This window comes from Lolium perenne, chromosome 2, assembly GCF_019359855.2.
Source record: "Lolium perenne isolate Kyuss_39 chromosome 2, Kyuss_2.0, whole genome shotgun sequence".
Lineage (NCBI taxonomy): Eukaryota > Viridiplantae > Streptophyta > Magnoliopsida > Poales > Poaceae > Lolium > Lolium perenne.
Window position 1 is genome coordinate 283694184 of NC_067245.2, and position 10824 is coordinate 283705007.

The following is a 10824-nucleotide window of genomic DNA, read 5'->3' on the forward strand; positions in this document are numbered from 1 at the left end:
TATTGGTTATTGGTCGGAGTGAGTACTCAACCATGTCCGCATAGTTCTCGAACCGTAGGGTGACACACTTAAAGTTGGATGTTGAAATGGTAGTTCTTGAATTATGGAATGAAGTTCGAATATTTGTTCGGAGTCCCGGATGAGATCCCGGACATCACGAGGAGTTCCGGAATGGTCCGGAGAATAAGATTCATATATAGGATGTCATTTTATGTGAAATAAAATGTCGCGGAAGGTTCTATGGAAGGTTCTAGAAGGTTCTAGAAAAGTCCGGAAGAAACCACCAAGGAAGGTGGAGTCCACAAGGGACTCCACCTCCATGGCCGGCCAGCCCTAGTGGGGGTGGAGTCCCAAGTGGACTCCACCATAGGGGGCCGGCCACCCCCCCACATGGGAGGTGGGAATCCCACCTTTGGGTGGGAGTCCTAGTTGGGCTAGGTTTGCCCCCTCCTATGGAAGGTTTTGGTTTCGGGTCTTATTCGAAGACTTGGACACCAACACTTGGGATCCACCTATATAATGAGGGGCCAAGGGAGGGGGCCGGCCACCCCAAGACCATAGCTTGGCCGCCCCCCTTGAGTGGCCGGCCACCCCCTCCCAAACCCTAGCTTTGCTCCTCCACTTCATATTGTCCGGTTTGCTTAGCGAAGCTCCGCCGGACTTCTACACCGCCACCGACACCACGCCGTCGTGCTGTCGGATTCAAGAGGAGCTACTACTTCCGCTGCCTGCTGGAACGGGGAGGTGGACGTCGTCTTCATCAACAACCGAACGTGTGACCGAGTACGGAGGTGCTGCCCGTTCGTGGCGCCGGAACCGATCGTGATCAAGATCTTCTACGCGCTTTTGCAAGCGGCAAGTGATCGTCTACCGCAGCAACAAGAGCCTCATCTTGTAGGCTTTGGAATCTCTTCAAGGGTGAGACTCGATACCCCCTCGTTGCTACCGTCTTCTAGATTGCATCTTGGCTTGGATTGCGTATTCGCGGTAGGAAAATTTTTGTTTTCTATGCAACGTTATCCTACAAAGTATAGGGGGTGTATCGTAGTATTTTCGATACGTAAGAATGTCGATCCCAACGAGAAGTAGAAGGTGTTGACAAGCAGTTTCGATGAAGGATTCACTGTAAATGCTCACAGACAAGTATTCAGGGGGATTTTGATGTAGGAGATGAATAAAGTACGAGTAAGTAAAGTGCGAGAGTAACAATTGCAGCGAGTGGCCCAATCCCTTTTAGCACAAAGGACAAGCCGGTTTGATTACTTATAATGACCAAACGTTCTTGAGGACACACGGGAATTTAGTCTAGTGCTTTCGCTTCATATAGCTGATTAATCTTCATTGTTTTAATAAGTGTTGTGTGGGTGAACCTATGCTAATGCACCGCCCTTCCTAGGACTAATACATACTTGTGATTATACCCCTTGCAAGCATCCGCAACTACAAGAAAGTAATTAAGATAAATCTAACCACAGCCTTAAACTCTGAGATCCTGCTATCCCTCCTGCATTTGATATACCAACGGGGGTTCAGATAATGTCACTCCGGCAACCCCGCAATTGGCAAACGAATACAAGATGTATTCCCATAGGCCCATAAAGGTGAAGTATCATGTAGTCGACGTTCACATGACACCACTAGAAGAATAACACCACAACTTAAATATCATAACATTGAATATTACTCAACCATAATTCACTACTAACATTTAGACTTCACCCATGTCCTCAAGAACTAAACGAACTACTCACGAGACGTCATATGGAACATGATCAGAGGTTATATGATGATGAATAACAATCTGAACATAAACCTTGGTTCAATGGTTTCACACAATAGCATCAATAACAAGTAGAAATCAATACCGGGAGAGTTTCCCCTATCAAACAATCAAGATCCAACCCAAATTGTTACAGCGGTGACGAGGTGCAGCGGTGGAGACGGCGGTGATGATGATGGAGATGATGATGATGGTGATGGAGATGATGTCCAGCTCGATGACGGTGACGATGGCGTCGATTTCCCCCTCCGGGAGGGAATTTCCCTGGCAGATTTCAGCCTGCCGGAGAGCTCTTTTCTCTCTGGTGTTTTCCGCCCCGCAGAGGTGGCTGTGACTCTTCGCGACTATCCTCCTGAGCTTAGGTTTCGGGACGAAGATGTACGCGAAGGAGAGGAGGCCAGAGGGGGCTGTGGGCCCCCTCCCCACATGGTGGCGCGGCCAGGGCAGGGCCCGCGCCGGCCAATGAGGGGGCCCATGGCGGCCCTCCTCGGCTCCTCCTTCTGGCTCCCTTCGTCTTCTGGAAAAAATTAGGATTTTTCATATAATTTCCGTCAATTGTTGATCTTCCGAAATATTGCATTCTGACGACGCTTTTTCCAGCAGAATCCTGACTCCGGTGCGCGATCCTCCAATAATCATGAAACATGCAAAATAGATGAAATAACATAAGTATCACCTCTAAATATGAAATATATCAATGAATAACAGTAAATTATGATATAAAATAGTGATGCAAAATGGACGTATCAAAGCTTCGTGGAATTATAAGATCATGGGCCTTGATTTCGTCCAATTTCGAGAATATTTCCTGTGTAGGATTTCTGAAACCAGAAACAGCAGAAAACATGAACTGGCACTTCGGCATCTTGTCAATAGGTTAGTTCCGGAAAATGCATCAAAACGATATAAAATGTGAACAAAACATGTAGGTATTGTCATAAAACTAGCATGGAACATCAGAAATTATAGATACGTTGGAGACGTATCAGTGGCTTCCCTCTCTGCTCCGGCAACCGGAGTCCAGGGAGCCTCCTCCTTGACCGATCTATGAAATAAGGCCTTCGTCATCTCCCTCGAGCTTCTCTTGGTGCCTCTTCTTTCGCTCCTGGCCGGCCTTGGTGGTGAGGGGGATTGGACGAAGTCGTCGTCAAGGGCTTGATCTGGAGGTGAAACGGGCTGAGTGCCTCTCTGGTGCTCTGGCGCGGCACCAGGCGGCCCGTCACTGGCGGCCTCCCTCCAAATCCATGGAGGATTTTGGACTGGAGCTCGTCGATGGCTACGCCCTCCGATAAGGTGCCTAGGAGTCATCAGCTGTCGAGAAGGTTGCCTCCTTGCCTCCATGGTGGCGGGGGAGGTGGGTGCGGAGGCGATCTGCTTGGTTTCTTCAGGCCTGACCGGCCGTGGAGGCCAGGAGGCGGGAGGTGCCATGCAGTCCTGCTTCTTCTTCTACTTGATGACGCAGTACTCGTCGCGGCCGACTCTCTCTCTCTCGCTTGCTTAAGCCCCATGGTGGTGGCTTGGTTGCGGGAGTTGATCGATGGCGGTGACGGCTTTGATGAGGAGCTCCTCTCCGATGCTTTTTGGCGTCAGACTGAATGACAGTAGGGATGTCGCTCTGCTGCTGCTCTGCTCCAGCCAACGGTGTCTCCTGTGCTTCATCTCCAAGTGGTTTGTCCCCGGAGATGGTGGCGCAGTCCGTTGTTCGAGCTCGATCTGGAGGAGGAAGATGGAGGACTTGATCGTGTTTTTGTTTTTCTTTTAGGGTCCTTTCTGCTTAATTCCTAGACCCTTTTGTAATTCTGTATCTCTTAGGGTCATTCTCCAGTTATTAATAGTAGCTTTGTCGGGTTTCCACCCGAAAGAATTAAAAAAAAAACCGGCCATGGGACGCCAGCATGCGCGGCCACATTGGATTGGTCTCAGGGGCCCACCTAGGCAGTGACCGAAAGCACACGCGTCCACGCCAGTCAACTTACCTAATTGCACGACGCCGACTTTGCCGAGAACTGACGCTTTCCCACACACCGACGATGGCTCTCCACACATGTGACGGCTCTCCTCCCCACGGTAGTGTAAATGATGCCATCGGCCTGTTCACCAACATCGCCTTCGCCCTGTCACCACACCATCTTCCTTGCATCGTCTCCCCTCCCCATTCCCAATTCGCAGCACCCACCGTGTAGGTTTTCGTGGCGTGCAACGATGGGAAGGCCGGGTGTAGCGGCAACCCCATAAATGTTTTTTTTTGAAACGGAGGCAAAATCTTTGCCTCATCCATTAATTAAGAAGAAAATGACCAATTTTTAGGAGAAAATTGGGCGAAAACCAACAACACACAGTGGACACCCTGGCCAGCCTGGCTACCCACACGGAGCACACACGCCATCGAGAAGAAAAGCCATCGATGAGGATGTCATCGAGCGTCATCGTCGTCACTCCTCCACGAGCCAGCGATTCCGACTTCACCTTAGATGACCGCCACCGAGACCCTCGCCACGAACGACACTGGAGCCAATGTGAGCCTATGCCAAACAGTCGACCCCCAAGCACGTTGAGGAGGAGGCAACTCCGACTTCAACCGTGACCTTCATATGAGAAAGTTGCACTCCTTGCATCGACGCAAGCACCAATCAAGTGGCATCGTTGCCACAAGTTGCCTCGCAGCTCCGACTTCACCATCACGGCAGGGGTGACGAAGGACATGCCGCAACTCCGATCCGCTCACCATTGTCATCGTTGCCACACAGCCCACGACGCCAACACCAACCATCTTCCACGGGTCCCTCCGACCAAAGCAGCTCCAAATCGATGCCCTCAAGAGGGGAGACGACACAAGAGCGCCGCCATCGACCGATCACGGCGGATCTAGGGATTACCCCGGAGCTTTTCCAGACAGGATGACAAAACATCACCTCGGCGATGCCTTCAAGAAGGAAGCGACGCCCGAAGCCGTCGCCATCGCCGGCCTCGACCAGCTGCGGCCGGCCAGCCACCGAGGACAAGGCATTAGCCCGGAGCTTATCACGCCATCCTGCTTCATGCTTCTGGCTAGACCACCTCCCTTCCCTCAACCACCATCACCACCACGGCCGCCACACCCGCCGCAGCCCTGGACTGCACCGCCGGCCGACCTCCGGGCGTCGGCAGAAGCACCACCGTGCCCCTCACGGCATGCCACTCTTTTAGGTGGAGAGGGTATCCAAGCTCACGACGCTCTATAGCGGGCCGTTGGACCAACACAACGACCCTAATAGTGTGACGTTGGGATATGGACATCATCCTCGCCCGCTACGGCTACGTGTCAGCATGTCCTGCCCAACGATGCACACCGGTTGCTATCCCCATCCCCAGGCCTCCACACTCTGTGTCGAGGTCTTCATCGTCGTGTTCCTCCGCATCGCGCACTTCATCCACCCCAATGCCTAGCACATCTGGTGTCACCTTTCTGAATGCCGCTAGTCGCCCCGAAGTAGGAGAACGTTCCCCTCCTCGTCCCCAAGAAGGAGAAGGAGGCAACTCCTGCCATTGCCGCCAAAGAAGGTGAAGTCGTAGCTGGAGGATAAGTGGCTAAAGGATCTCCGGCTGCAGGCAACACTACACGATCTAGACAATCCGACCAACTAGTCGGTGGTTAAGCATGCTCTTAGTGAATTGGTGGATGTTGTTGTGTTGGCGACTAAAGAGTTCAACAAATGGTGGTTGACGCGCGGTCATCGACCTAGCCGACAACGACGATGGTAGCAGCGAAAATAGTGGCCCGAATAGCCCTAGCAACCTCTCGTCGTCCTTTTGGGATGGCAATGACAACGACGACAATGGCGACAATGCAGACAATAGCGTCCTAGACCGGAGTGTGTCCGCAAGCAGCTCTAGGTTTTAGGCTGTTTCAAATTTTCCGTTCAGATTTTTCTAAATTTCTAACTATTTGATTATTTTTTTGTTGGTCTGTTTGAATTTTGCTTTTAACTTTTTTTTTTGGGTAGACTGTATTGGAGGCGCCGCTTTGGATATATGTCAACAATAGAGTGACATTTGTGTTGGTGCCCCCAAAACGGCTTGTCAAATGCTGTTTTGGGCTTCTATTTGGGGTTGTTCGGTGGAGATGATGTAACCTTGCACTTCGTGTTATTGTTGCTTGTAGTTTTGTGATGGGTACTTAGGGCTTCTCTGGTTGAGGGCATGCTTGGTTTGCAGAATTCTACAAACATAATAAATATATAAAACACAAGAATATGATAGAAATGCGCTTCAAAATATAGGATTGACATACACACACGAATTCAAAATATAGCATCCAGGTGTTGCAATTGCATGCATCTCCGTTCCAGCAAATAAAGGTAACATACCATGCATGACCATACTCCCGTCGGTCGGGTATATTAGTATTCCTATAAATTATCAATTTACTTATTACGAAAAGTCTCTTTGCCTTCTGAGCACTAGTGAGCCCGTTGTTATAAAGAGTATAAAAAATATATATTTACAAGTTTATTTTTTTTTTGAAAAGAAATCCTACCATAGCCAATGAAGTGAACTACAAGTATGCAAAATCGCAACGCGAAATTGTTTGTATTGCGGGCTACACAAAAATGAAAATTTCTGATAAATTTAAATATTTTTAAATATGCATACTCAAATCCACATGTTTGTCATTGTTCTGTAGCTTTGAATACAAAGTATTTAAAATTAATGTTTTGCACGTTTGTGGATACATGATTGGGTACATCCAGATTTTTTCAAATTATTTTGAAATTTGTAAATATGATTTCCGGATTTATTAAAATAATAGGATCTTGGTGCCCTGGAGCCAAAAAAAATTCCACTCATATATATTGCAAAAAAATATATCACTATAAACTTGAGATGTGATTTATATTATATAGGTGAAGTTGATTCTTAGGGATAATGCAAAACTAATAAACCCAACCGAGGGAGTAAGTAATCACCCTTTGTTGTTATACACGCATGTCATGTTTAATTGATTGCATGCGGCTAGTACTTTGCTCGACCTAGAACTAGATAAATTCTATGACATCACTAAGTTTTATGTGCAATTCATGTGCACTGAGAAAAATATGTGTAATTGCACACATATGTGCAATTCTCATGTGCATGAATCACGATACAAATTTAACGGTACTAGAGTCGACTTAGAACTAACTTAATTGTGATCGACTAGAACTAGGAAAAGGGATATGATTAGTCAGAATAGAAGAAAAGTGTCCCAATAAAACATACATCAAATGTGAAAGCCCTAACCTGCAATACTGCAACCTAATCTGAAAGAATGTAACAGTGGGAGTAGGGATATGACACTAGAACTTTATCTTCACACAATCTTGTGAGCCCCAGTGCTCGCTTTGTTCCCCGGCAAACTGGACCTGCTTCTTGCACAGTGTGCAATAGCTGGCTTGGCACGACCAGCAGAAAATATATTTATCATCATCCTGAATGCATATGGCCACTGGTTAGATGCAATAGAGGCAAACTGGTGATCTGTAATGTGGAACAGAATGTTCCAGTCTGAAAAATGATGTGGTTCATTACCTTATAAATTTTTTGACGGCATTTTGGACATTTTATGGTACTGCCTACAGGTTGTTTTTCAGTACGTACGCGATTTCTTGTTTCTAACTGTTCCAGCAGCTTGCCCCAGTCTGTTGTGTCTTTTTCTTTATGATGAAAGAGGTCACATCTCCCGCTGCAGTTTGTTAAAACATGCATGCATAAAGATAAGTAAGCCTAGATTATGAACCTTTGTCTTTATTTATATAAAAGACCCTGCATAGTTCAGACTGCCAACCTGAAATGGGCATAGCCAGCGATGATAGCCTTGCCACAAATGAAGCAGAATGTCTGACCACAGCTGCTACACACAACTTTGTTGCATCCGTCAGTTTTGCTGATGGTCATTTGACATTTTGGACATGATCTAGCATTGCTGTAAAGCAGTTTTACACTAATCATGTCCTCCACCATCCCCCTGTGTGGCCATCTTGCCTGATGCCTGCAAAGATAAAATTGAAGACGGCAGATGTTCAGTAACCTGAAGTTATATTTCAGCAGTCAATATGACATGTAATGCCCCCAAGGAGGTGCCAAAAGCGTATGACACTCTACGAAGATCTATGAGAGATTTGCAGATCAAATGCATATTGGATATTTGAAAGATTTGGAAAGAAAACAACAGATATTTTATGAAGGTACACCGACCCCGACTACGAAAGTGAGGACCAATTGCGCGGTATAACAACAGATGCAAGTTTCAAACATACAACATTAAAGATTTTAGATGTATTTCTACCGCTGCCGCTGGAGCTTTTCTTCCAGAGTTAGACACAACTTTCCTGGATGGCGTGGGTCCTTGCACACCGAGCAGAAAACAAAACAACATTTTGGGCATTGCGCATTGCTATCCTCGTCCTCCAAGCAACCGATTGCACACCTTGGACACTCGGACCACGTCCGACATTGAGTCCAATGCCTTCTTAAGAGTAAGCTTATCCCAACGCTCAAATTCTTCCTTGCCCAGAAGCCTCTTTAGCAAATACGGCGGAATAGAAACATTGCACTTAGTATCAGGGCATACCAACTGAAAGAAAGTACCATCCTTCACATGCATCCTGCATAAGGTCTCCATGCACTTGACACAGAACAAGTGCTCGCACGGAAGCTTGATGAAGTTTGAACCTGATTTTTCCAAATGAAAGTTAGTCTACAAGGAGGATAAAATTCCATGGGCCCAATTGAATTTCCTAATATGCTTAATTAGAAGCCAGACGGTTCTTATACTATCTACTGTGAGCTATGAAAATTTTAACCGCAGATTGGTACCACCGTGGGACAGTTCAAGAAGAGCTAGCACAGCGTGGAATAGATGCCATAGAACAAGTGGTATTCTTCCAAGGAAGACCCAATAAAAGAAAATAATAACTTTTTTAAACATTAGGCATTACGCCCAGCTTTAAATTAATAAAGCCACCAACGGCCGTAAAAATAATAACTAGGCATGCTCATTATTTGGCACTACCGCAGAACAGAAAAGAAGTCAAAAAAGAAAAAAAAAACTTACCTTTGCTCTGGTTAAGGCAAATCATGCACATGTGGAGATCCTCAAGAAAAACTTGATGACACTTCCTACTATTGTAACTGAGCATCAAAGGGATCACAGACTCCAATGAGAGACTTCTAGAGATTGCACGGCTATCTCCTTTGTGCTTAGGAATATCTGGACCTAATGTTATTTTGTTGTCGAACCCGAGGTGTGGCAAAGAAGAAGTGTGTATCCACTCAACCCATCGGTACACAACTTCTTCCCCCGGCAGCTCTGCCCAAATGGTGTCAAGCATCTCACAGATCTGAGAAACATTAGGCCCGTCCATCCATTTAGCGGTGACTGTAAAATATGGGGGCTCTTTGCTTGGATAGGACTGCGGGAGCAAGCATGTCAATATTAGAGGGGGTAGGTGCTCAAAGCTGCAAGAATAGGAGAAGTCATCCCCTTTATCCTCCTCATGTTGTTCTAGACAATCATCAGGACATCCTCTGTCTTCTCCAATTCTATTGACTGGAGAAAACCTAGCGCACACTTCAGCGGCATTTTGCAATTCGTACCGTATGTAAATCTGGAATTAAAGAAATTTTTTAAAAAAATCATCAAAACAAAGTTTTTATCGCCCAAACAAAACACTGATGGACAGTATAAGTAACCTGAAAATGGCGGAGCGCTCCTTTGTTTTCTAGTACAGCGAGATCGTCCCCGTATATTGCCTCCAGTGCCATCATCTGTAGTGAAGATCAAATGAGGAAGCAAAAATTAGCCATGCTAGTATCGTGAAGTATCAAATTGTACAATGAAGCAACGCTGTTGGCAAACCCTGAAGCGACGCAGTTCGTAATTCCAAAAGCAACGCCATCACAACCTCAAAAAGTCATTTTTTTTCCTTTTTTTTACAGTATATGCGCAACTTATATGGAAAATTAGCTAAACTTCGTTTCTTAGAAATTGAAATACGAGAATATCCCAGTTTTACAGTAAGTAATCTAATATCCACTCTATGCAGTTTTCAGCAGAACCTTCCAAAATAACAAATCAGACGCAGCGTCACGACCGCATTTAATTGAGAAAATGCATTGCAACTTTTCGCTATAGCTCAGATCAAGATCATAGGTAAGATTAGTGATGAAAAATTCCAATTTTCATTTTGGTAGACCGACCTCGTCGTCCTGTCGCAGCAGGTTGTCCCGTATCTCATCTGCTTCTGCCTCGTTCTCGGCGCAAAGACGGAGTCCCGCGGCAGCCGCGGCCTCCTCCAGCCTCGAGTCCGCCTCAGCCGGCGCGACCCACGGGGAGTCGAGGTGGAGCTCGCCCTCCTCGGCGCCGCCATCAAAGAACACCGGTCCCGCCTCTGCCTCTGCGGCGCGCGATGAGGACGAGGAGGGCGCCTGGGATGACGGTTCCGGGGAGGCGTTGCGGTGGGGTTCGACCGCTCGCGAGGTCGCGGCGGCGACGGAGGCTGCTGCCATGGCGGGAGCTCGGAGTTGCCGTTGAGTCGGGGTCACCCCCGATTCGGGGAGCGGTGTCGATCTTTGTTTCGGTTTTTTCGGCCGATCGTCCCCCGTTGCGTTTGTGTAGGTTTCCTGGGCCCTGTTTGGATGTATACGCAATTATACTTTTAGGTTTGTACCGAGTTGAAAACAAATTCAGTTTGAAAAACTTTATAAAAAAACTCGTGGTACGAGTTTCAACGGCAAGCTATGTACACGGGCGCCAAGGAGTTGGGTGAGCTGGCCCCCAAATCTTACCCGCTACGCTACAGCTGTCACGTCCGCGATTGACTTGGTAATAATTGCGCGCGGGTTTCTTGACTTTCTTCCCACGTTTGTTCCGTTTCGGTGCAATCAAAAGAAAAGAAAAAGAGACTGCGTTACGAAAAAATAGAGAAAGATGGTTGGGTTCAGCCGGCTGGTTCCGCGCACGGCCGATCGATGCATGGAAGGCACTATTTGGATGCCGGCCTCCTTTTTCTTTTTCTTTGTTGAAG

The 10824-nt window shown here is 47.1% G+C and overlaps 1 pseudogene; it reads right to left on the minus strand.

The window, feature by feature from the left end:
• Positions 1 to 6930: 6930 nt before the first annotated feature.
• Positions 6931 to 10306, minus strand: LOC127336595 (uncharacterized; annotated as a pseudogene).
• Positions 10307 to 10824: the final 518 nt, after the last annotated feature.